Source organism: Athene noctua, unplaced genomic scaffold, assembly GCF_965140245.1.
Source record: "Athene noctua unplaced genomic scaffold, bAthNoc1.hap1.1 HAP1_HAP1_scaffold_66, whole genome shotgun sequence".
Taxonomy (NCBI): domain Eukaryota; kingdom Metazoa; phylum Chordata; class Aves; order Strigiformes; family Strigidae; genus Athene; species Athene noctua.
The window spans coordinates 137753-163833 of record NW_027437556.1 but is presented as its reverse complement, the minus strand read 5'-3'; the positions used below and the strand labels follow the sequence as shown (position 1 = coordinate 163833).

General features: G+C 40.6%; 1 pseudogene; it reads left to right on the top strand.

The window, feature by feature from the left end:
• The first annotated feature begins 12197 nt into the window (after positions 1 to 12197).
• Positions 12198 to 14962, top strand: LOC141955021 (zinc fingers and homeoboxes protein 1-like; annotated as a pseudogene).
• Positions 14963 to 26081: the final 11119 nt, after the last annotated feature.

The window sequence follows — 26081 nt, the reverse complement described above, 5'->3', positions numbered from 1 at the left end:
GGTAGAGGTCTCTAAGCTTGGCTTTCCTAAAAATTGAGATATATTAGCCTAAACAAAACATGGTACTAACATGATGGCCTTGCTCCCTGTGTTATAATGGAAGGGCATGCTTCCTGTGTCAAAGTGCTGTTGATTTTAAGCCTCTCCTATTGGCTCTGTGCATTGGTGTAAGGCTCTGTTTTGCTAATTCAGTCAAAATGAGATCTAGGAATATTGTATCCCCTAAGAAGAGGGGACACAATGGAGAAGGAGTCAGGAAAGAAAAATTATTACTACCTGAGCTGTAGAAGACTGGTAGTTAAACCTTAGTTACAGCTGTGTGCTTCTTGAAAATGCCCAGACTCCTGTTTAATCTTTAGAATACTTTCAAAGTAGAATACTGCCTTTTTATCCACAGGTCAGCTGCCTTCAGCAACATCAGCTGGAGCTGAGGGTGCTCTGCCAATCAGAGCTGTATCAGGAGTAACTACTGATTAGACAATAACTACAATTAGGCAGTAACTACAGGCACCTGGCAGCAGTTGCCACCTAACTAGGTGGAGCAAGTGGTAAAACTCAGGGGTTTCTGTTTCTCAGTAGGATTCTCAGCAATGTGAAACACATTTATAGCTTTGGTGGAATTTTTGGAGCATTCAGGACTGCACAGTGTCCAGCCTTGTTTGCAGTGTTGAGTACTTATGGCTCTCTGTCCTCCAGACTTCTCAGTGGGGGTCTGAACTGACAAAAGGTTCATCATACCTGGAGCGTCACATCAATTCAAGTTTTTTGTGCGTGGATCAGTTTGAGCAATTGGTGCCTGTACAAGATCTCTGCCGGTACTGTAGCTATCCGTTAAAACACGATGCAAACCCACACAACTTTACTCCTTGTATCTTATGAGTGGTTTTCAAATTTGGCTTCTTAATACGTTTTCCTTAAATTTATTGCAGTTTGTGGGTAAGTAAAGAACTATTTTTTATATTTCATTAAAATAAATAATTAAAGGTAGAATTTTTGGGGGGTGAAATGATTGCAGCTTTGGGTGTTTTATCTTACAGTCCACAAACATTAACTTTAAATACTAATTTAAATCCTAATAATTCTTGACAAGTAGCATTTTTTTTTTTTTTTTCCTCTAGTTTGTGGGTTCCTGCAGGGGAAAATAAGGCTTTGTTAATATCAGCTGTTTGTTTCTTTTGGGGAAAGGCAGGAAGTTGTGAGAAAAAAGAGTAATATTGAAGTAAAGTAAGTTTACTCTTTCCATATATAGTAGAGCAATAGTCACATGTGCACATCTTTAGAAATACATATATTAATCCTTGTCTATAATGTTCAGAGAGGGAGAGGTTTTATGTTTCTAAATACACGGAAATTTTACTTCAGAATCCTTTGCTTTGAAAGCTTTCCAGTATATTAATATCTGTGTGGATGATGACGGTGCATAAACCACACTCTGTGGTCACGTGTGCTTACTGACAAAGAGTGAGGAATGTTTTCACTGCAGTTCAGGCCAGATGCATATGGGCACGAGCTGGTTCTAAGGGCAGATTTGCGGATATATGCTCCTTTATTTGAGTGAATATCCTCTTTTGGGATGTAATCCTCATGAAGTTACTATCTGTGAATTAGCGAACAGGAGCCCTCTTCCTTACCAGGTAATGTTTAATTCCGGATGCTGCAGAGAGCTGGGGCTGAAGGTGTGAGCTTTCCGGGGGGTTGGAATTGAAGACTGCTCTGCACCGGAGCAGCTTCTCCGCACTACCTTATGCGGGAAGATTCAGCCTTTTCCACCCGAAACAACGAAATGAAAAGCTCAGTCAGCCATTTCATCTTGAGATACCCCGCCCTCCAAAACAAATACTAAAAAGATGATGTAGGTTTTGGCCCATGCATATCCCAGTAATTTCCACTGATTAAGTTGATGCTTGTAATTGGATCTAGACAGGCCATATTTTGCAAAAATATCTTTTTTCATCTCAGTAGAGGAAGTTACAAGATTTATATAGTCCCTTTGATATTTTATTTAACCAGTAACTGGTTGGGAAGGAAAGAGTGTGTTTAGTTTACCATTGTCCTAGATTTAGTTTTAATATCTAATGTTTAAATGAAGGGGGGGTTGATCTTTATTCTTAATGATTCATGCTGCCTCGAAGCACAGTGGTTTCTAGTTGTGTGCTGCCTTTCTCACTGGGGGATGCAAACAAAAGAACAGTAATTTCAGACTCCTCCTTCAGTTTCCAAGAGAACCTTAGCAGCTCAGGGATAGCTTTGAATTTTAAAAAGCATTTTTGTTCCAAATTATGTAGTGATTGCACACAAAATAGCAGTGCTGTAATATGCAATTTAGAACAAAAGCATGATGGTGCTCATTTGCTTTTAATACTGCTTTTTCCAGCGGAAAAACAAAAAGTGGATTCAGTTCCCATAAACCAGTCTTGCAAAATCCTCTCAAACATTTATTAGTCTAGACACAAAATATTCTCAACCGGCCTCAGATTGACAATGGCCAGGAAAAAAAAAAAAAAAAAAGGCGAGCTAATATTGTACTTGGCTGTCAAAAAAGGGAAAGGGGAGGAAAAAAAAGCTTGCCCCAGTGAACTAGTTACTAGTGAACCAGTAACATTTTGCTGGGGCCGCCTACAACAAGAGATGCATCTTATTCCCACGAGGTTTCCAGGCCTGCCTATTCTCTTATGCTAAACTTAGACACTCTCATAAACATTCTCCTTGAGTACCACACCCCACTCGTCATATCCTGGGCTCTTCTAATTTGGTTGATTCAAGAATGACACTAAACATGTTCATCTTGCCTCTCCTAACCAATCTTTGTATTCTCCCATCTCCCCCCCCCAGTTATCATTTGCCTAATGCATTAATTCAAAAACAATCCTAATATATGGGAACTGGCATAACTGATAGAATTAAAATTATTTAAAATAGGTGATTTAATCACAATTTAGATCTGTGTGTAGAGATCCTTGATTTGAAGTATTTCTTCTGATCTTGATTTGCATTTGAGCTTTTGCTAACTTTCATAAATGATGAATGATTCTCATTGTTTGATACTGTGGTGGTTTGAAAAACTTTGTTTTGTGAAGGGAGAAATTGTATCAGTGAGTGTTTATTTCATCTGTCCTTTACCTCAATGTACATTCAGAGTATTAATTTTTACTTTTTGGCAATTTCTTAGAAAACAGTGAATTATGCATATCTTGTTCTTCAGATAATGGTTAGTGCCTGTAATTCCCAATTTATGTCCTGTGGTTGGAAATGAAAATTTAGTTAAGAATTCCCCTAAACAGCATAACATGTCTGTATTATTAATTAAGCTACTGTAAATATGTAGAATATCAAAGAATACATTTATTCAAACATGGCTATTTTTTAATGAGACAAAATATGAAACTTTTTCATACTTCTTAGCTGAAATGTATTGTTTCTGTGATGTTGTATCCATGTCTGTTAAGGTTTGAGCTCTGGCAGAGCTCATGCTCAAATGTGAATTGGAGATTTTACACAGAAAACAACCTGTACTGCTTTTTCAATTTTGAGGCAGGACACTTCTGTCATTCAGAAAATAATTTGTGTCTTCACTCAGTGCAGATGTCTTCAAAGTGAGTGTCTGTCTGTAAGGTTAGTCCTTGACTGCCACTAATTCAGTGTTTTCACTAAGAATTTCCAGTGAAGATGATATGCTTCTAAAAAAAATAAATTATATGAACTACAACTGTCCATTTTAATACTGATTTTTTCCTCAGTGCTTTTATCCCATTAATAAAGACTTACCTCTTTACAGTTAGAACAGGACTTCAGGCAGTCATTGGTGCTCTTAATGAGGATGACTGGTTTAATGCTGGTAAATTAGGTAGGCGTTACTCATTGCAGTGAACGTGTTCAGTGTGTTCTTGACACATTAGCGTAAATTAACAAATTACTTCTAACTAAAACTGATTTTGATTTTCCTACTCTAAATAATAGGAGGTATAAACATAATATTGATTCTTTTCTTCCTTCACCCCCAACTCTGATGCTATCTTGTTTGGTGATGTGTAATATTTTTTTTAGGCTTTTCTGTTGCTTCTTAAATGTGTTTTTTATTAACACCTACAGTATTTAGAAATAAAATTCTACTGCCTATTCTCATTTAAGTCAGAGAGAGTATGATTTTGACCCTAGGATATTTATGCAGCTTTGAACGACCACTATATTTTAAAACAGAACTAATCCAATTTTTTGATGGTGTTTAAATCAAATGGAAATAAAAAAAAAAAAAAAGGCAAGCAGCCCCACAGCTATTCATTTTAAACACAGTGTTTTAGTTAGCTACATACTTTCCACTTAAATCCTGTTGTGCTAATTTTCCACCATTATACTAGCATGTGAGAGACAAAAAGCGAAACTGTGTAATCTGTTTTCGGTGATTGTCGCTGTCACTTCCCTGCCAGGACCGAACATGGGAGGCTTGTGTTTCTCCTGCAGGAGTTGCTCACATGACAGTCAGCTCCAGCAGAACAGGGCAAAAGGGGCAGCCCCTGGCTTGCCTCAGCCAGTGGCTCCCAAACTGGGGGTTGTCTCCTCAGCAGGGCTCTGAGCAGTTAGGAGAGGGGTCCCACGTGTCATAGAAAGTAAGTCATGGAGGTGAGATTCACAGTCAGAGTTTGGGGCTTCATCCTGGATAACGATGGAGCGGGGAACCAGTCTGGTGAAAGACTTGATTCCTGCTGAGTTACTTTGCTGCTGCGTCGAAGGCCTTCGTTTGGGTGAGCTGGGAGCAGTGGGGGACAGCATTACTGCTGGGCTCCTAATCCAGCGGTGCTTGTGAAGCAGAACATGTGAAACACAGTCACTGCAAACCTCCTGCTCCCTCTGCCCTGGGCTGAGGTACTTGTTCTGGTCTACTGACTCTTTAAGACCCTTCATTACTCCGTGGTGACTTGAGTACGCAGTTACCTCTCTGACTTCTACGGGTGACCGTACTTCGAGATGCAGCTTTTTATTCCATGTGTTATACTTGGAAGGCTCTATAGCCCCCTGTCTTTTACTCTTTTTGTCACTGAGCTGATTGGCAGTAAACACTGTTTATCCACTCCGTGAATGCGTGATGGTGGGGGGGGATCCGTCTTTGTCGCGCACAGAATAAGACATTATCTCCCACAGAAATCAGTGGGAGCATCTACGGAGTACAGTACAGAACTCAGCAGGGGGGGTGGAGTCAGGTCACTGTTGCAAATTAAAATGCTTTGCTTTTCACAAAGGTTAGCTTGGTACACAGTGGTATTTTACTAGATAGATGAGACCTGCAGAGAGTGTTTATGTAGGCAGCTTGAGCTACCCTCCTTCCTTTTAGTTATAAGCTGAAACATCCAAAAATGGTGAGGAGAAAAATTAAGAGTAGAAGGGGCTTCTGGAGATCATCTAGTTCAGCGTCCTGCTCAAAGCAGAGTTAACTGTGAAGATAGAGTTGTTTGGGGTCTTACCAAGTTTTGAAAATTTCCAAGGATGGAAATTCCTTAAAAGTTCCCAGCAGATCTCTAAACCTCTCCAGACAACAGTTACATAAATTACAGGTCTGTATCCTGGTGTATGCAAGTCTGTGCGTACATGTGGAGCATGTAGCAGTGCCTATTAGGGTCACCTGGTGAGTCCATTGTAAGTCCTTGTTTTCGGTTTCTTATGACCATTGAAATGAGAATTTCTCACACATAGTTTCTATTTGGAGACTGCTTTTGTTCTCTGTTCGTTGAGTTTTGGGGGAACATTCAACTGGTTTAAGAGCAAAATTAACATCAAGGAGCGAAGCAAGGAAAGGCAATCTCAGTGTAAAAGCAGTATTACCATTCTTTTTCTGAACAGCTCTGTGCCTCAGGGACAGAGGAACTTGACAGAGGAACTTGAAATTTGGCAAGGATATAGCCCTGAGGTCTGAGAAATGCATTCCACTGTTTAAAAAAAAAAAAAAAGGCAGAATTGTGAATCATAATGTATCACTGCCTTTTTGTATCCAAGGTAGAATTTTCGGGATCTTTTGTTACCTGCTTTTGATCATGCCTTTATGCCTGTCATGCACGCTTGCGAATGCCACTGGTCTAGCAGCAAGGTGTAAAAGTGTTGGGAGTTGCTAATCCCTGAGACCTAGTCCCACTTGTTTAAGGGTAGAGTGCTCCCAACACTGTTAATTACTGTTGAGAAGATACCGTTTTGCCATGATGACAGGCAAATATTAGTGAAAGTAGATAGCAGCCGATTTGAAATCTGGTTTCCAATGTGAGAAGGGCACATGTGGTTAGTTGCAATCAGTGGAGGAGGGGGAGAGGAGAGGGAGACAGTTTGTGCCGAGCTGCGTCACCTTCAGAAGTGTGGGGGTTCCTGTGTAGCATGAGGGATGATTAGAGAATGAGTAGGGCTGTCTAGCAAAGGAGACCATCTGTAGGACGGCTGCTTTGGTCTGTGAAGAAGCTGAAAGGTGTCTGGGGACACAAACTCTGGGAAGTAAAAGGAAGATCTTGTATTTCCAGCACTAGACTAGGGCCTGGGAAAACGAAGGTCTCTAGAAATTTTTTGTCTGGGAAAAAAGTGAAAGCAGATTCAAGTTGAAAGGAACATTTTGTGAAATCATGTCTGTGCCAGATAATTTCATTTTAAAGAAGAAAATCCCAGGAGAAATAAACCTTTTGTTTTGATGTTTTAAGGATTAACTTTTTTGATAAACAATTCCTAAAATGAATAATTTCCTTAGTGTTCAATTTTTTTTAAAAGCCAATATGAAAGATTTTCTGGGTTGAATTAAATGTTTGTTCAACCCAAAACACATTTGAAAATCTTTTCATGTCAGTAATTTGATTTCTTTCTCCTTTCCTTTTTCTGTGTAACAGCACAGCAAGCAAAACAAAACAGAGCTGTAACTATGCAAAAAAAAGTATCCCTAACTCTGCTGCCATTTTGTTGAGTATGATAAGCAGTCTGATACTCACTTTCAAGAATAATCGAGCAGACATGTCTGATGTTAAAAGCACTGAGTGCTCACAATTTGAATTGAACACTTCAGTGGTTAAAAAAAGAAAAAACAAAACCTGCTTGTATGAGGTTTAGCTACCAAGGTGACTGCATCATGTGAAAAATAAATGTTTATGTGACTGAGGAGCAGAGACACATACCATATATGTTAAAGGTACTTTGTCAGTGCACCCATGATTGTTAAGTACTTGCCATGTTTGATCAGTAGCTTCTATGTGATCAAATGTAAAAACTGGTGATGGCTTTGTGTGTCAAAAGCAGTGGCACAAGTTACTGTCCTCCCTGTAGAGATACCTGGGGGAAATTTTGTAATAGAGAAAGACAATCTAGGTTATTTAGTGGTCACTTCTGGCCTGATCTTCTAAGTTAGTTTGGTGGAACCTGCTCATCACCCATTAAAACCAGTGGGGATAGGGAGAATCCAAGAAAACCTACTCGCAGGTCCCGTGACAGGCTCCCTTCAGCCTCTGTTGGGCTTCGTGTTCTCTTCCCAGTGCTCCACATGGGTCTGGCTTTGGCATACCCTGAAACTGTGTGTGGGCAAGCAGTACAGTCGTTTTTGGAAGATGCCTCCCTTATTACAAATTGTAATGTGACAAGGACCCTAAGCATGCCCTTATCTTTGTAGCACACATGAAGTCCTGCTGAAATAATTTTGACAAGTTTTGTGCCTGTGTTGAATTAGAACCGGAACTAATTTAAAAACAGGGATGAGATGTGAATATTGCAGAGTTTAGGTAGAGAATTTGCCTTTATTTTGGAGTCATAAGCAGTAATGCCCCCCTGATCTTTGCAGATAATGAACAGCTGAAGAAAATGGCACTATAAAATTAAGTCCTTCACACACCTCGCTGAGAGGCAGTACGGATCATAGCAGATCAGCCTACACTGGGCTGTGTGCGGAATAGTTTTTGACATGGATATATCTACTCTGAATAAATGGTAATAGTTAGAAGGAGGCTAAACAAAGGATCAACGATTGCATGTTGTCATGGATTAATCAGATGCTATAAGAAAAAGACAAAATGTTTTCTGCGTTGAGAGAGATCGTAGGCAATTTGTAATCTAGGTGATTTTAAAAGTTAGAAACAGTTTCTATTGCTTCATCTTCTCCTGAGCCACTCTGTGCATGTTCTTAAAATGACATTTGGGTTTGGATTTTTTGTTGGCACACTTTTCCTGCACACAGGATGGAAGTGTCATACAGCAAGCAGGGAGAAATGCCTTTTCATAAAGCATACAACCTGAACACACAGTGAACACTTTCTGTAATCTCATTTGTTTTCTTGATGCATTGGTTACTCCTGTTTGGGGAGGGAAGGAAGAGGTAGGTAAAAAATTTGTGCTAGAAACAGATTCTTTTATGTGTGTCTTCTGCTGTCAACCCCTCATCTTTTCCTTCTCAAACTATAATCAAAAGGGGCAGAAGGTTTCTGCCTGCGTTTAGAATATTTATATAAATCTTTATCCAAATCTGCTATAGAGACTACTTTAAATGTTGAATTCCACTGTGGAGAATAAATCTATTTTGATCTTGAGAGAACAAGAATGCAACTAATTGAGAGTTTTGCTTCAGATTCTTTCACTGAAAAATTATGCTTCTAACATAAAGCAAACACCTGGGATATTTCATTACAAACCAAATTACACAATGTCAATATTAACAGCGAGGGATAAAAATACAGTCCAGATGAAAATAGAAAATCTTAAACAATGTTTTGGCTTGTCCCTTATATATTTTAGGGTCAAATACATGACTAAATAATCTGAACCATTCGTGATGATCTTCAGGAATTCATAGAGGATGGGGAAAGGTCTCAGAGGACCTGAGACAGACAAACATAGTACCTAGTCTTAAATGAGGGAGAGGCATGAGAAGAGGAGGAGAACATGTAGGGAATCACAGATCAGTTAACAGGATCTTCATTCCCAGGACAATACAGGAAGAATTTACTAAAAATCACTGTGTAAGAATGTAGAGAATTGGGAAAATGTTCTTAAAAAAGGTGGATTTGTCAAAACCGGACTATGTCAAGCCAATCTGGTTTCATTTTTTGCTGGAGTAATCAGCCTACTGGAACAAAATGTTGCAGACCTTACTGAAGCCAAGATAGATGGCAAGGTCCCACATGGCATTCTTGTGAGCAGTACAGGAGAGGTGTTCTAGAGGAAGTACAAGGCTGATGCATAATTGATTTGATAAACTACTTGAGTGCAAGTTTTCATAATCCCCTGGTAAACTGAGAGAACATGTCAAGCAGAGTGGTACAGATGGAATAATCCTGTTAGCGCCAAGGAGAAGAGAACGGAGGTTTCTGTAAAGTCTGTGGAGGAAAGAAGTCTAGGAAGGGTTGCAAGCATCTTGCTTTGTTGAGATTTCAGTGAATGCTGTCGTAGCTCTTCATTAAGCTCTGAATTAAACTGGGTTTTGAAATCACAACATCCTTAAAAAAAAAAAAAATCTTACATAGCATAGTCAGAAGAGCGTAGATGCAGCTTTCTTTTTCTGAGATGTGCTTGTGTTAAAGAAACTTATTTCTCCATTGGTAAACAGTGGAGGGGTAGGATAATCTGCCTGTGCACGATGAGCACAACTGAACCACAGCAGGTACGTGGTACAGAGATTTAGCTAAACGGCTGCAAATGCTGCAATTGCATATGGATCTGTAGGCTTGGAGACGCTGTGAATGCTATTGGGTAAATGAGGAGACTGGAGAAAAACGCTTACTGATTTATTGGACAGGTTTCCCATTTTATTTATCTCCGTCCTTATCTTGAACACGCTTCAACACTGCATGTCAGGTGAAATGTTGCTTTCACTTGGGCTCTGTGCCATCCCAGAACAGGACCTTTAGCAAGCTCTTATGTTCACTCATGCCGCCCTGCATGTAGATCCTACGTGCTGTGCTAGGGATGAGGCACTGTGGAGTACCGCAGTCGCTTTTTCAGACTGCAACTCGCAGTCAGCAAAGCTAGCTGTTAAGTAGCTTTTGAAAACGGGCATTTCTGGCATTTTAAAAATTTTACTCAAGATTGCAGAAAGATTAGGTAATACCACCCAGCTCTTCCCCAAGAGCATTGCTCAACATTGAGTCTTGGCAGTTGTCTGTCTTTTGTCAAGAGCCCTCTAGCCCCATAAAAAAAGCAGTATGGTTAGTAATGCTCTACCTCTTGTCCCTCAGGACACTGAGACAAATGGATCCATTTAGCTTTGCTTCATGATTCCTTCACTGCAAAGATAAATGAGATGGTGTGAAATGCATTATATAGGCATTAAAATAAATATCTTTTACACTTCTGTGTAGTTTTACAGACTGCCAGCATTAACTTGTAGAAGAAGGGTATCTTTCCGTTTCAGTACTATTAAATAATTGCCATCCCAGAATGATGATTACCCACAATTTATTGAGCACTGTCGGTGTCCTTAATACCATGTAACCGTATCCTTGGCATAAAAAGCCTATCGTGTCAGGCTGTGCACTTTGAATGTAAGCACAGAAGGAGTGCAGAGGGTGACTGTCAAAAACATTTGGGGAGGATTTTTATGAAAAAGTGAGGTGAGGCATACAGTTTCAAAAAAGCAGCTTATGGAACAGCACTGGGCAGCAGCTATGGATGAACAGTTTTGTCTTTTGCCTAAAGAAAAAATGGGAAGCTGAGAATTACTTATCTTCTTTCCTACCCACAAGTCCTGCTCTGCCATAATCAAAACGAAAGAATCTTCTTACCGTACAGTGAAAATAGTGTTTCTTTTCCCCTTCCCATTTCTTGTAACTGCATTTCTTCCTTTTACACTGTTCTTTTTCCTTTAAGACTTTGTCATGAACAAAGCTGGCCTTCTGTAACAGCTACTGAGTATTCCCCTTGAAGTTGAGCATGCCCCCACTTTGGGAAGTAGATGATGTTCCACTGTCTAAAAGTTAATGGTACCTATGGGATTTCTGTTATGAGAAATCAGTGTCTGATTTTATTTCAAGAAGAAAACTACTACAGAATTAAAACCCTCTGCAGAAGTTTGTGCATCATTTCCAACAGACTAGATCTGCTCCCTGTGGGATAAAATTCTCTCAAGTCTATGCTATTTAAGGTTACATTTATTCTCTGAATTTCTGTAGGCCTGAGATTTATTTGGTGGTACTTTAGATTTCTTAGAAATGGACAAGGAATTCTAAACATCATTTTATTTGGCTTCTGCTTGCTATATCAGTCTTCAATGCTTTTTTTCTCCGGTACAGTTCACACAATCAGTCATGTCCCTGTTAATGCATAGAGGCGTGAAAACAGATTTCAGTTAATTGCCATGTGCTAGCAATCAACTTTTATTGGTTTGGGATTGGTCTTCAACTGGAGAATGACATTTGGGGAGCTAGGAAGAAAGGATAGTCATCTTTTGTCTGTCAAAGTGCCTTAAAAAAGGCATTGTTCTGCCTGTTTTCAGTCTTGGGATAAAGACATACTCATGTTTGCATATAGAATGCAATAGAAAAACACTCTTAGGCCTGCCTTTTCTGGGACCCTTCACAACCTCAGACATGAGGGACATGACAGAGTCAGTAGTAGAGATGTCATACTAGGGTTGAGTTTTTGATAGAAAGGACTTGAGCTCATGGGGCAGTCGAGAAATGTTGTCAGAGCTTAGGCAAAGCAGTTCAAAGGCAAGTTATATAGGACAACTGACCTCAACATTATGCCAAGAAAAAGGGTTCTGAAGACAGGGAAACAGTCAGAAGGTTCCCTGTCTTACACCATCCTGTGTTTTATGCCTTTCAGTGCATTGACACGCACGAAAACAAATTTCAGCCTACAGTAAGTGGATTGGATTTTGCCTTTCTTAACTTAGTTTGAGTAACTCTTTTTGGAATGGGTCTGCTGTTTTCAGGGGATGAACAGTGGCAGATTGAACCACAAAGGACTGAATTACCTTAAGCCAAAATACGTAGCAGAATAGAAATTACTCTTTAACTAATTCCACTGTCTCTTCTTTGCTACAGGTGGTGGATGTGGACTTTAAAGCAGTCTCTCTCAACATTTCATCCTCAACTATTTCTAACCTGATTGCACTACAAAAGGAAATCTGCTAACGGGATAAATGTCAGTTCTTGTAAAGTCTCAACTTGAAGTACCGAAAGCCATTACTATTAATCAAGAAGAGCTTGAAGTTAGGTCTGTACCTGACCAGTCAGTATCATTCTCACATAACAGGCATGGCCAGTAAAAGAAAATCAACAACACTGTGCATGGTCTTAGCCAACGAGCAGGATCCGGATCTAGAAATGGTATCAGAGTTGGAGGAAGGACCACCTGTACTTGCGCCAGCAGATAACCCTACAGCAGAGAGCGTAACAAGTGATGAGGATGTTCATGAGTATGTGGATTCAGACAATCAGAAAAATACAAATAAAGTAGAATAAAGTAGAAGGTGGTTACGAGTGTAAATACTGTACTTTTCAAACTCCCGATCTCAATATGTTTATTTTTCACGTAGATTCAGAACATCCCAACTTAGTATTAAATTCATCCTATGTTTGTGTAGAATGCAATTTTCTTACCAAAAGATATGATGCTCTCTCAGAACATAATTTGAAGTACCACCCTGGAGAAGAGAATTTTAAGTTGACCATGGTGAAACATAGTAATCAGACAATCTTTGAACAAACAGTGAACAATCTCACTTTTGGCGGGAGTTTTGTTAGAGAAGAAAATGTTGAACAGGCTGACTCTTCTGAGGTCCCCTCATCAGGGATCTCAATCAGCAAAACTCCTATTATGAAAATGATGAAAAACAAAACTGAGAATAAACGTATTGCTGTTTTCCACAATGTAGTTGATGACATTGCTGGTGAAGAAAAGGGAACTGAAAAGGAGCCAAACTCTGAAGAAGTAGTAGAAAACCCACCACCAGCAGTTTCTGAGTCAAAAGCGAGCCATTCAGGTGTTTGCAGTGCAGCAGATGTGGCTAGTGCCGTAGTGACTCCAGCACCAGTGCTTCAGCCTGGGGTGGCACAGGTTATAACAGCCTTTACAGCTCCACAGAACTCAAACCTGATTCCAAAAGTCCTAATACCTGTAAATAGCATTCCAGCCTATAATACTGCTTTGGATAACAGTCCTCTTTTGCTTAACACCTACAACAAATTCCCATATCCAGCCTTGTCAGAAATCACTGTTCCACAGAACTCAAACCTGATTCCAAAAGTCCTAATACCTGTAAATAGCATTCCAGCCTATAATACTGCTTTGGATAACAGTCCTCTTTTGCTTAACACCTACAACAAATTCCCATATCCAGCCTTGTCAGAAATCACTGTTCTTTCCACTCAAGCTAAGTCACACAGAGGAACAGATTAGAATATGGTTTTCTGCGCAGCGTCTGAAACACGGTGTGAGCTGGACTCCAGAGGAAGTGGAGGAAGCAAGGAGGAAACAATTTAATGGCACGGTGCATACCGTGCCACAGACAATTACTGTTATTCCAGCACACATTTCTGCCGCTAGCAATGGTTTGCCTTCAATTTTACAGACATGCCAAATAGTTGGTCAGCCAGGACTTGTTCTCACGCAAGTTACAGGTGCAAATACGTTACCAGTAACAGCCCCAATAGCTTTGACTGTAGCAGGAGTCCCAAACCAAACACAGTTACAGAAGAGTCAGATTCACACTGCTCAGCCTGTTGCAGAAACCAAACAAGGAGCTGCTGTTCCAGCCCCTCAGCCTATCAAAAATGAATGCGCGCTGATGAATCCTGACTCCTTTGGAATCTGAGCGAAAAAAACTAAGGAACAGCTGGCAGAATTGAAAGTCAGCTACCTTAAAAATCAGTTTCCTCAAGATTCAGAAATTGTAAGACTTATGAAAATAACGGCCCTGACTAAAGGAGAGATCAGAAAGTGGTTCAGCGATACATGCTACAATCAGAGAAACTCAAAGAATAATCATGGGATTCATCTCAACAGTGATTCGTGTGCCACCATTGTTATTGATTCAAGCGATGAAATGAATGAGTCCCCAACGGGAGTCACTCCACAGAACAAGTCATCATGGAGCGCTTTTCCTGATTTCAACCAGCAGAAATTCAAAGACAAGACTGCTGAACAGCTGCAGGTCCTCCAAGCAGGTTTTCTTAATAAGCCAGTCCTTACTGATGAAGAGATGAATAGGTTAATAGCCAAACTGACCAGGAGAGAGTTTGATGCCTGGTTTACAGAAAGAAGGAAATTGAATGTCTTGAAAGAAGAGGGAGCTGACTTGAACGAGAGCAATGCTGGCAGCTCAAAAGAAGAGACTGGAGAAACATCTGTGGGAGATGGAGCAGCAGGAGCCAAATCAGTGTATTCCACTTCAAGCAAAATAGGCAAAAAATCACCAGAGCAGTTGCACTTGCTTAAAAGTTCTTTTGTCCGTACTCAGTGGCCATCTCTACAAGAATACAACAAACTAGCAGAAGAAACTGGGCTCCCAAGATCAGAAATTGTGAGCTGGTTTGGAGATACTCGCTATGCTTGGAAAAATGGAGGATTGAAATGGTATTATTATTACTAGAGTGCCAATGCAAACAGTCTGATTGGCCGAGGCTTTGCGAGAAAGAGAGGAAAAGGAAGACTGAAGGGGAGGGGGAGGCCTCGGGGGAGACCTCAGGGAAGCACGAGGTTAAATTGCTGGGACAGAGGTGTGTCTGTCATAAAATTCAAAACTGGAACAGCAATCCTAAAGGACTACTATATGAAGCATAGATTCCTTAATGAGCAAGACCTCGATGAACTGGTAGCCAAATCTCACATGGGATATGAGCAGGTCAGAGAATGGTTTGCAGAAAGGCAAAGAGGATTAGAACTTGGAATAGAGCTGTTTGATAAGAACAAGGAGGAAGATGAAATGCTGGAAGATCAGGAAGATGAGGAAGAAACAGATGATAGTGATACTTGGGAACGCCCCTGACATGTTAAGCGTAAACTTTCAAAATCAGATTGACATGCCATTTGGGATTTGGGGGCCAAAACCCAACTAATTAGGTTGGATGTTATGGTGAAGAGCCAAATGATTTTTCATGGCCTTCAATTTAGCAAGCACCTGCTCAGCATTTTCCTTCTACATAAAAGAACATAGGCAAGTGTGGTGGTGCAATTCTTACCCCTCCCTGCCCTCCTTGCTGGGCTGCTTGGTGCCAGGTGTGATTCCATCCACATTCCCCCAAGCCATCCACCAATCTATGGAGATAAGGACTGATAACCTTGAGGAGCCTGGCTCCTGCCCCTCCCAATTGCTTGGAAAAGGTTATAATGGCCCATCATCTCCTGATGGCCTGACACACCTATGCCTGGGATGTGATCAGATGGAACAATAACAGGGTTGCATGTTATTCAAATTCTTGTGCAACTGCCGGAAGGCACCAGATAGTATTTGACAAAAGTCAGTTATCTTGGATCCTATAAACTGCGACCACCAGAGAGACCCTTTGAGCTCTCCTGGATCGCAGCAGCCTGTGACCAGCATCTCCCCTGAGCTGGGACGCCTCTCAGGTACCAAAACCCTTAAGGTGTCATCTGCTCCAGGTGGAAGGCCAGGGCGAAGTCCCCCCGCTCGAGTCTCAATTATCGCCCGTTGAGGAATGCCAAGGCATTGTGAGTATTTGCTCTAAACTCGAGAGGGAAATTTTCTTTGAGCTAGCTTCTATTTCACCTGTTTGTTGGTGGGGATGTGTGTGTGTGGGTACGTACCCTTACCCTTGTTCCTGTGTGCTTGTCCCTTTTGTGTTCATTTCACCAAATCCAAACCCCTTTGTTTCTGTATGTATATGTCTGGTTTGTGTATGCGCATGTACATATGTGTATAAACTAAGGTACCGTTAAGTAAGTTAGAGTGAATATTGTCATTTTAGAACCTGAATAAGTCGCTTTTCTTTCTGAGCTATTTTGTATTGACAAATAGTTGTTAGTTATTAATAAATCTAGATTATTTTTCTAAATCATTACCGTGTCAATACTTTCATCCGCGACAGCAAGATGCTACCTGTGCAGGCAACAACTATTTGCTTCCTTGCTACAAAGCGATGGACATCCTTAGGCCTAGCCTAGGACGTGGGGTTATAAGTCAGATACAGTTCAGCTCCTCCTCTTCCGCATTATCAACTGGAAGATTCATGTTCATCATTCATGTGACTGCTTCTCAATATTTAATTGCTTTATGTTGTTTAATTCAAAAAAAACCATAGACGTGTTTTTCTTTGATGTAGGAGAACATTGCCCGCTCATGAAGGATGAAAATGCAAAAACCTAAGATGTCTTTTTGCAAACACCACTTCACCTGAAAGGTTTCAAGGCCTGGGTTTATTCCTTAAGGAAAGAGTTCAAAACAAAAGAGAAGGGGAAAAGTGTGACAAAGGAATCAATGAACCTAGGGGTGAGGATTGCTTGGTTTAAGAATGCGAGGTGATTATGGCACCTTTTGTGTACCTTCAGAGTGTTTTGGGTTTACAGAACTTGTGCTGAAATGTTCTTTGTTGATAATTATTTAGACTGAATGAGTCTAATGCTAGAAGATGCTTTTTGTTACATTCAATCAGTGTATCCTACATCAATTTAATTTAAATGCCTGACAGACTTCGTGCAGTTGATAGTAACATTTGTTTTTAGCTTGTGCACTCTTTGTTGGAAATGGTAAGAAAAGTACGTATATTTCTAGCTGAAAAGAATAATTTCTTGAAAACTTACACTGAATTTTAAGGTAAACGTGAGGTGGAAGCTGCCTAAAAGCTGTTCAGAGTTGCTTGGAGTTCTCTAAGAATACACAGATACAGAGATGAAAAGCGTCTTTGGCTGCTAGTAAGAAAGTTTTTCAAGTTGTGGCTATGACATGATGTTTATTTCTCAAAAAAAAAAAAAAAAAGAGGTTATATGGCTTTTAGATTCTTAGAAATTATAAACACGCTTGTGTTTTGTTGTTCTTAATAAGAATAAGTGATAGCCCAGTTGAATGATTTGTGCGCAAGTTTAACCTAAATTCATCCTGACAGGTTGAGCTCACCTCACCACTATGCTGATTGTTCTTGAGGCTACTGGGGAAACACACTTATTTTTAGAGGTAGTTTGATCTATGTGAAGTGAATGTCAGAAGTAGTTTAATCTGATACAGAACATCTACGTCTTGAACAAGTGTCTTTAAAACAGAGGGAGGGGGAAAAAAAAGGCCATTTAGTCTCAACACATAGAACTCTGAGTTTGAATTAGCAACTTAAAAACAATGGGCCAAATTCACAGAAGTTAGTTTAGGCAGATGTCTGGCATCCTAGAAAACTGGCACTCTGAGGACAAGTAGTTTGTGTTCTTGCTACGATCAGTCTGTATTTTTTAGGGATGTTACTTTATACTTAGATGTCAAAAGGTGATGATGATTAATTGGTGCTGCTGTTATTGCCAGCATTGTCTGCTTTTATATTGACACTAACAGAAAGGATACTAGCAACCTCCTTTTGTACATCTGTCAGCATCTCCTCTGTAGGCTTCTGCATCTGATGACCAACGAGAGACAGATTAGTGTAGAGAAAATACATCCTTATGTTTCCACATTTCCAAGAACCTAATCTGGAATTACTCTTTCTTCCTCACTGTGATAACTGTCAAAAGACCAAGAAAGTCCTTTTAGTCATGATATTCTGAAACAGAGGAGCCCATGTTAGATCTGGGTTTTGTGCCTGGTAGTGGGTGAAACCCAGATCGAAGCAAGAAACGTCTGATGAAAAAAATATTAACTCGCCTTTCTCCCTGGACACTTGTAGCTGTCTTTCTGCTCGCAGGTTGAACAGGCTGCCTGAATTACAGGAGGATGTTGTCTGTGAAAGCCATTTCCTGCGGTGAGCTCTTCTGACTATTTGAGATTGCTGGAAAGAAAAAGGCAGTGGCTTTTGGTGTGTGTCATGAATTTGATGATGAAACTATTGCCTGGCTTCCAAGATTCAAATTGGTGAGGCACAAAGTAGCCAGTGGTGCTGGAGAGGACTAGCCAAGAATCCCTTGGTTTAACTTTGGAATGGGGGAGGAGCAAAACCATGTTGTCAGCATATTTCATTGAACTCTGTATGGATGTGAGATGCTGTAAGAGAGATCAGGGTCTGGCCTTTTCAGCATTGACTGCTCCGTGTGGTTGGGAGATATTCTTGTTTGGCTGGTAATGGTATGGATGAGGCTGTTGTAGATACCAGCAGATAGAATAAGGACTTATATTAGCTTCAAGCTCTGCTGGGAATAGGGGGTCAAAAATCTGGAGTTGCCTTAATCCTTAAGCTTGACCCAGAATTAATTTTCTTTTAAAAAACCCAAAACTAAAACCCACCCAAGCAACCTGTCCATAATATCTCCATTTTTTGTTAGCAGAGACCGCATTTATATTATCATTAAATCCAGCCTTCTTTAAAAGATGAGAAAAAAATAAAGATCCAAGTTAATGATCTGATTAAACTGGGAAATTTTCCATTTTGGCAGTGTTCTGTTAAATAACACTCGTCTACAATGGTAGGCCTTAGCACATCTGGTCTGAAAAACACAGGAAGAGGAAATACATTGTTTATCAGACTAAATATAGTTGGATTGAATTTCTTCTTTCAGTAAAATGGTCAGAGATGGCGGCTAATGTATACTGGGCCAGATTTTCAGTTGCTGTAAATATTACAGTTCCACGTATTCCAGTAGTTATAATAGTATTTACAGCCCATTGAGGATCATCATCTCTGCAGAGTATAAAATTTAAATTAAGCCATGTGCTGTGGATCAGCTAATGAGAGATGCGGAGTGTCCACATTTCCTTTGGGCTACGTGCACACTGTAAGCCTTTCAGTTGTGCCAAGGATGAGAAAAATCTGGGTGAGTTCAGCCTAAAGAAAGCAATTGAATGCATTCATTATTGCTCCTAATCTGTCTGTTATTTCTCTTTGAACAAACAGAGTCCATCAGTTACCAGTTTATTTCATGTTTGCAGCACGTGTATTTGCACTGTGTACTGGGAGAGAGGGAAGCTCCTTCCGGAGGCCTCCTGTGTCAGGAGAGGAGCATTGGAAAGAGCTATCAGCATGCTGGTCTCTGTCTGTGAATTGTGGTTGTGGCTGGTGGGAACTCAAAGCTACTGGTAACAGTAGTTTAGCTCAGATTCATCTCGGCCAACCTTAGGCTGCTGTGCTCCTTGCATAGGTGCCCGAGGCACACTATATGGTCACTTGAGAGGAAAGAAATTGCCTGGTGGGTGGAGAGGATATGGCACCTTCTCATTCTACCGGCTACATACAGGAAACTTCCTCAACCTAAGCACATCAGCAAGTGTCTTTATGATGAACCTGAGCATTGCAGTGCTCAGCAGCGGCACGCCCCTGCAGCCTGGCTCCCTCCTGTAGCTTATGCACACCTGCAGGATGTTTTGGAAGCCACTTGGACTGAGCTGTGTTGACAGTGGGGAGCGAAGGGGCAAGAAAGTATGTCTACCCTGGGGTGAGTGTCCAATGTGGGGTTTTATGGATTTCCCTGCTTGGTGAAGAACTGTGTGTAGATGAGCCTGTGGTATGTTCTCTCTATTTGTGTGGAGCTTCACCTCTTAGGTTTGAGCCAGTTATGAACCAGCTTCCAGTGATTGTCATTGAGAGTGAGATGAAGAAACTGACCTTGCTCAGACCTTGCCTCTCGTTTGTTCTCAGTCTTCGTTGGGAGCACTGTTTCAGAATTCAGCTGTGAGCACCAGTTCCTTTAGAGCTAAGGTTGAGCTTTCCTCTCCGTCTGCTGTTTCTGCCAGGAGTACCTGATCTGATAACACCAGTTACTTGCTGTATCTAGAATTCAGCTAAAGGGAGAATAAAGATAATCCTGTGCCAGAATGGAGTGAAAGAAAGGGTTAAAAGAAAGCAAGTGGTGTCACAACTGGGTGAGGCATCCACCATCGTTGTATCATGCTGCTTCATGCCATGTTCTGCTCTTGCTTCTGAGTACAGTGAAGGAGCACAGTTCCATCTTAAACAGTGCTGTCTTCCCAGTATCAACCTCTCACTGACCCCATGGTTAGTGCTTGTTGTAAAAAGAAAGAGCTAGTCCTCCCTGGAGGTTTGAATGAACTAACAGAGTGCTGGCTTTCAAGAAGTGGAAAGAAGGGAAGATGTAGAAGCTTGAAGGCTTTTGCTTGCCCTGCACAATTCAGTTACCTAGAAGTTGATAAGCAAAGCAAATTTTACTCTTGTTCTGACAGAACAAGTAAAGTATTGCAATCACTCATTTTTAGAAATCTCTGTCTTGTTTTCAAAGCAAAGGAGAGGAAAGATATCTAGTACCTTATGATTAGAATTTAGTGGATTGTCTCTAATACAGTATAGTAAATGAGGCCATTCCCTTTTTAACCTTGTCCAGTACCATTTTAATTTTTTTTTTTTTTTCATGCCATTATATGCAATATGGTCTGGCAGTAACTTTGATTATAGGGAAGGAAACTTGCAATGATGTCCTCACATGACATGAAATAATTTTTCTAATGCAAGATTTGCTGACTTTGGGCAAAAGCCTATTTTCCTCCTGCTCGCCAAGGAACTGTTGAGGCAGGCAAGTGCACTCCCTTCTCTACAGAGCAGAGAAAGGATTTCTGGAGCCCATACAAAGTGATTCATGGCTTTATGCAGTCCCCGTAGGCCAGAAAGCCTAAAGGTGCTGACACTTTTCCTCCTCCGTTTTCCTCTGAAATGAGAGCACAGCAGTAACTGACAACTAGTCTGTGGCTGCTGAGTAACCAAGCTGTAGTTTAAGGTGGGGAGCGTTTTCCCTTTTGCACTTAACAGAGTACTATGTATCCAGGCTGGATTTCAGCATTTGCTTCTGTAAATATAGCAGTATCGATCTGCATCCTCCACCTGAATGTATCTGTCTATATTCATATCTCCCAAGGAGAGAAGATAATCTTTAAGCTTCTGTAATATTAAATATCCTTGCTCTAACCTGAATGCACAAAAATAGAGTGCAATAACATATAGCTACTTTCTTTGATTTAATTTATTTTTTCTTGGAAAATAATTTTGCCTACATTCAGTGGTAATGAAAAGATGGTGGCTGTGATTAGAGAGCAGTGAAACTGTTGAGAGTTGTTCATGATGCTGATGTAAACTAGATATGGGAAGGGCTAGTAGAGGGCTTGGTTCCCTGCACTGAACAGTGCTGGATTACACCTATACTCTCCACCAAACTTGTAATGTAGATTTAGCAAGTAGCATGACACAAACTTACTAGGTCAAGTTACTTGAGGTTTGGTGATGTGTTAAAATTCTGTAGGAAAAGATTTTAAAATGAAAGATGTAGCAAGGTGAAAAATCCCCTCAATAGCTACTTATACACACTCAATAGCTCAAACTTTTGTATTGTTTTCCCACCTTTAAAAGGGGAGATTTTGAAGCACAGGCAGGTAACATCCAGTATTTTCAAGTTTAATGATTGGAGCTCTTGGGAGTTTTTCTCCTTCTGTGGTGAAGAGCATCTTCACTTTTTCAGTGGATAGTCATTGCAAAACTGACTTACATGACATTGTAAAATGTAGAGTGATAACTGAGGATCCTGTAGCACTTTTCGTGAATTAAGGTGGGATTCTTCTGCATTTGAGCAAGACACTGCAGCTAGTCAGTATACCTAACAAATGCAAGCCCGTTGATCCTACATGCTTGGAGTTGGTCAGATGAACTGCACCCTGAACTTCATTGACTCTTAACATGTGGCTTGCAGGCAGACACGGACACTACAGACATCTGAAATTAGGTGAGGTGGATCTTCACCTGAGAGTGTGCTGGCTGGATTGCAGCACTTGTCTTTGTGTTGTAGTTAGCAATGGTACTTACCTCTGCTTCTGACTTGATGCTTGTTGGGAAGTGTGAGGCCTTTTTTTTTTTTTTTTTTTCCTAGAGCAGGTAGCACTACAGTGGTGAATAAAGTAACTGATCTTTGGTTATAATACTGTAGCCTAAAAATGATTTGGAGTTTCTCAAGTATTTTAGAGATAAGATTACTATATGAACATATGAACTATATGGATCGTGCATAACTTAGAATGTGTTAAGACACATAATATTTGTGTCCCAGATGATGAAAGTATTTCCTTATGCTTGTCCAATACTAGATACCTATCATGAAACTTTCCCTAAAGAACCTGCTAGAACGGCAGAAGATTCAAGTCTTCATCTGTGATATGAAATGATCAACTGCAAGAGCTCTGTTATGATGTCAAAATGTTCCCCCTGCCTCCAGTTCCAACTTACAAAGGTGTTTCCTATTTTGCATAGTTGGCTATCTGCATGTTTGCTTACAGTCTGTACAGAAATGCACTAAAGCTGAGTTGCCCTACCTGGGAAGGCTTTATATTGTATAGAAAATGTGGCACTAGGTACGGCTCTTCATGTGCACAGGAGAGTTAACAGGTGTCGATCTCGTTTACAGAAATGATGGCGCTTTGCAATTTTCTATAATATATTGCAATATACTTAAATGTCCTGTTTGACATGTGAAATGAAATTAAGGTAATGCATTGTTATATATTTGAAGTATGAGGAAGACAATTCACTCACGACCAGCAAGGTTTTTAGAGGGTGTCCAGTGTGTCGCCCTCTGTGATCTGTCTGTTGTATGTGATGTTAAAGGAAGCAACAATACTGTCACTGTTTAGAATGAAGAGTTTCTTTTGAATGATGCAATAGTCTACAGTGTCTTTCCTTTGTAGTTGCCCAGTGTGGTGAAGGGGAAGCAATTCTTGAAAAAGTTCAAGATAACTGGTTGACTGTGAATGGGCCTAATCTTTTGTGAAACCAAGAATATTTTTGGACACACACAGGACTTGAATACCAAAAGGATTGGAACTTAGTGTTGTGCCAAAGTTAAACTACTGTAGTTGGCAGAAGTTCCGCACTGTAAATTGAAGACTGATTAAAAGCTTGTAAAAAAAAAAAAATAATAATCACATTTTAATACAGTACATTTTTATTCTGATACGTAATGGAAACATTCTGTTTTAGACCTTTTTTGAAGAGGCTTCAGTGACCACTAGATTTTGTCCTCTTATGTTTTGTTTGGCCTAATACTATATGTTCTAGTAAGATGGGCTTTATTGCCTGTGTTCTTTGATATGTGATTAAGCTTATAGCTTTGAGTGACCGAACATTTTACAGAGTAAAAGTCCTTAGAAAGAGTATAACATAACTGATATTTCCGTGTCTTATTTATCAGGCTCTGCACAAACTTAGAAAGTTGTGCTGGACTTGTACAACTCATATACGGGAACGCAGCGTACTTCTGGATATTACAAACCTAAGCCTTTGTGGCAGTATGGATCTTGTCTTTGGATTTATTTTTGTTAATTTCTTGAGGCAAAGAGACAAATAAATGCTGCTGTAAAATATTTGTACTATTTGCCATTATTGCTTTCTGTAGCAATTACTGCTTTTGCTTCAACAGATAAAGAAAATAAATCGGAGATAGAAAATTCCTGGTAAGAGAAAGGATCATGTGGGAACTTCTGAAAATAAACTTTGTACCAAAAATTTGAAAAAAGAAATAATGGAATAAATGTCTCTTCACTGAGTGCGTGTGGTTTTAAGAGGTGATGTGGAAACCAGGAACCATGTCTATATGAAAATGTCACAAACCAGCTCTTCTCAAATGTCTTTTTTTCCTGTTTCACAAAACTGAATTTCACTGATTCCTCAGATGCATTGAATTTGGAGAACTGGCTTGGCTGAACAGCCAGCGTGAGGTCAGCTTCACGTGCAAGTCAGTACAGCTGCTTGTTGCTGAACTGTTCTGCTGTGTCAGCAGGCCAGGGACTTTCATGTGATTTTTCTCATTAAGGCAGATGCTCTTTATTGCATTTAAAAGAGTAGAGGCGAGTAGGAACCACTTCCCTGCTGAAGTCCCTGTCAGTTGGACATCATGCTTCATGGCTGCTTTTGACATTAACATGTGCCTTTTCCTCAGAGAAGAAGGGTCTGAGAGGAGCACTTTCTGCACCTCTCTGGTGAGCCTGACTTGCTGTCACCCACAGAAGCTCCCCACCAGTGGCAGTGCCGCTGTCTTGCATCAGCATGGCTCATCACGCCTGTCTACTCAACTGCTGGGCTCCAGCTGGAGGGCTCAAGACCCAGTCTTCCCTTCAGGACCCGGCATTGTGCCTGCAGACCTATCCCTGCCTGAGAAAAAGGTATTTAAGGAGATACAATCAGTCCTGTGCTGTAGTTTGTCAGTCCTGAAAAATTACATCCCTAGCTGAAGCAGCGACCTGTGCGCAGGCCTGGAGATGAGTGCTAGTACCCAGCAGAGCTTGGTGTTTGGCCAAATGGTTTTACTCGGTCTGGGGAAAAAAAGAAAAAAAAAAAGGGGGGGGGGCGGGGGGAGGGAGAAAGAATGCTTATTCAAGACTCCGTCAGCTAATGAGGGAGTTATGAAAAGCCCTGGATTATGCACACAGTCACCTTTTTTTAAACAGTTACCTTTTTCGTTTACAGTGTTGTCAGCAATTCCAAAATGCTGCAATTCAGTCGATATTTTCACAAGAGACCAGCTGGCTTTGTGCGTTGTTTCCCCTCTCCCAGCCTCCTCTTCCCAGCCCCTTCCATTTTCCATTTGTTTTCATAACAATACTGTCAACTACTATTTTTAGAAATTTAAAATACCAGGCTACTTTGGGCTCTGCCTTATTTTTCTCTTCATGCCAAAAAGTCCCCTCTAGAATGATGTTAAACTGCTCCCTGTGGTCTTGGTGTTGCTTTGAAATGCTGCTGGTGGTGGTCTTCAGTCTGTTGCATGGTGGTTTCTGACATCTTTGTTTTTTAAATGACTTGCTGCACTTCATATACTGCAAAATGAAACCTTTGAATATTGTGTTTCTACTGCTGTAATGTTGAATTATTAGCATTGTGACTAATTCCTCTCCCATGTGTGTTTCTTTACAGGCTCAGTGCTGAGCTGATGCTCATTACCTTAAAATACTTATTTGGTAGAAGGAAGAAAACGTAGAAAAGGGAACGCAAGTGTGTGTCACACCTAGTTGATTTGTGTCTTTGGGTGAAAATAAAGGTCAGTGTTGGCAGTAATTCTCCTCTTCGTGATTTTCAGTTTTCCTAAATGAAAGCCAAATATAAAAAAATGTAATTGCAGTGAAGCCTGTCTTAAGTGACTAACGTGGAAGAGGGTCCACAAAATAGACTCTGATAATGACGTGTTCTGAACTGAAGGACATGGTACAAATAATATTGCAATAGTAACTGCTCTCAATCTTGCAGTTTCTTTCCAGCAGCTGGCCAGAGCCCTCAGGTGAAGTCCAGCTGCAAGGATGTCTGTGCAAGCATGGCACCCAGCACCCACAGAGTGCAGAAGCAGAGGCCCACGGAAGCCCTGTGATGGAAGTGGCTCATTTGTCTTAGTGACAGCATGAAGTTAAAAACTGCATCACAGATGTATGTTTTGTGGTGTTCTTGGCTCTAAATTCAGTTTCACTTGCAATGATTTGGGGAAGGGAGCAACTGTGGGCAAAGTCCATTTTTTATTTCTACATTTTGTTTGCATTTGCTCATTGAGTAGTTCTTTCCCTGTGCTTTGCCTCACGCTTTCTGTGGGACTGATACTTGTACAAGGCAAATATGAAGCCATAGAAGCTAAATTTAATAGCTGTTTCCACTGGTCCTTTCCAACAGTGCAAAAGCTGCATGGGAAATGAGGCACCGGAGAATCAACAAACAGTTTGGTTGTTTCCCTTGTGGAGGCAGCCTCCCCTGCCAGTCTCCATATGGAAAAGGAAAGCAGGAATGGAAAAGCCCACGAGTTGTGCAGGTCGCTCAAGGGCAGTCCTGAAGCCCTGCATATATTTCTTCAATGTAGCAATTTTTTTTCTAACTCTAGATTTGTTTCTCATTGTTCCTGCAAGACAGCAGTATTGCAGTAAGTCAGCTCAGTGTAATGCATGTTATTACAGCAGAGGTCTACAGCAGCCAAGGCTGCTTAAGTGGTGTCCTACAGGAGTTGCCACCTGCATTACTTAGCCCTGCCCAGTCCTGAAAACCACAGTAGTAAAGTTTTAACCTAGAGAGGTAACAAATCCACTG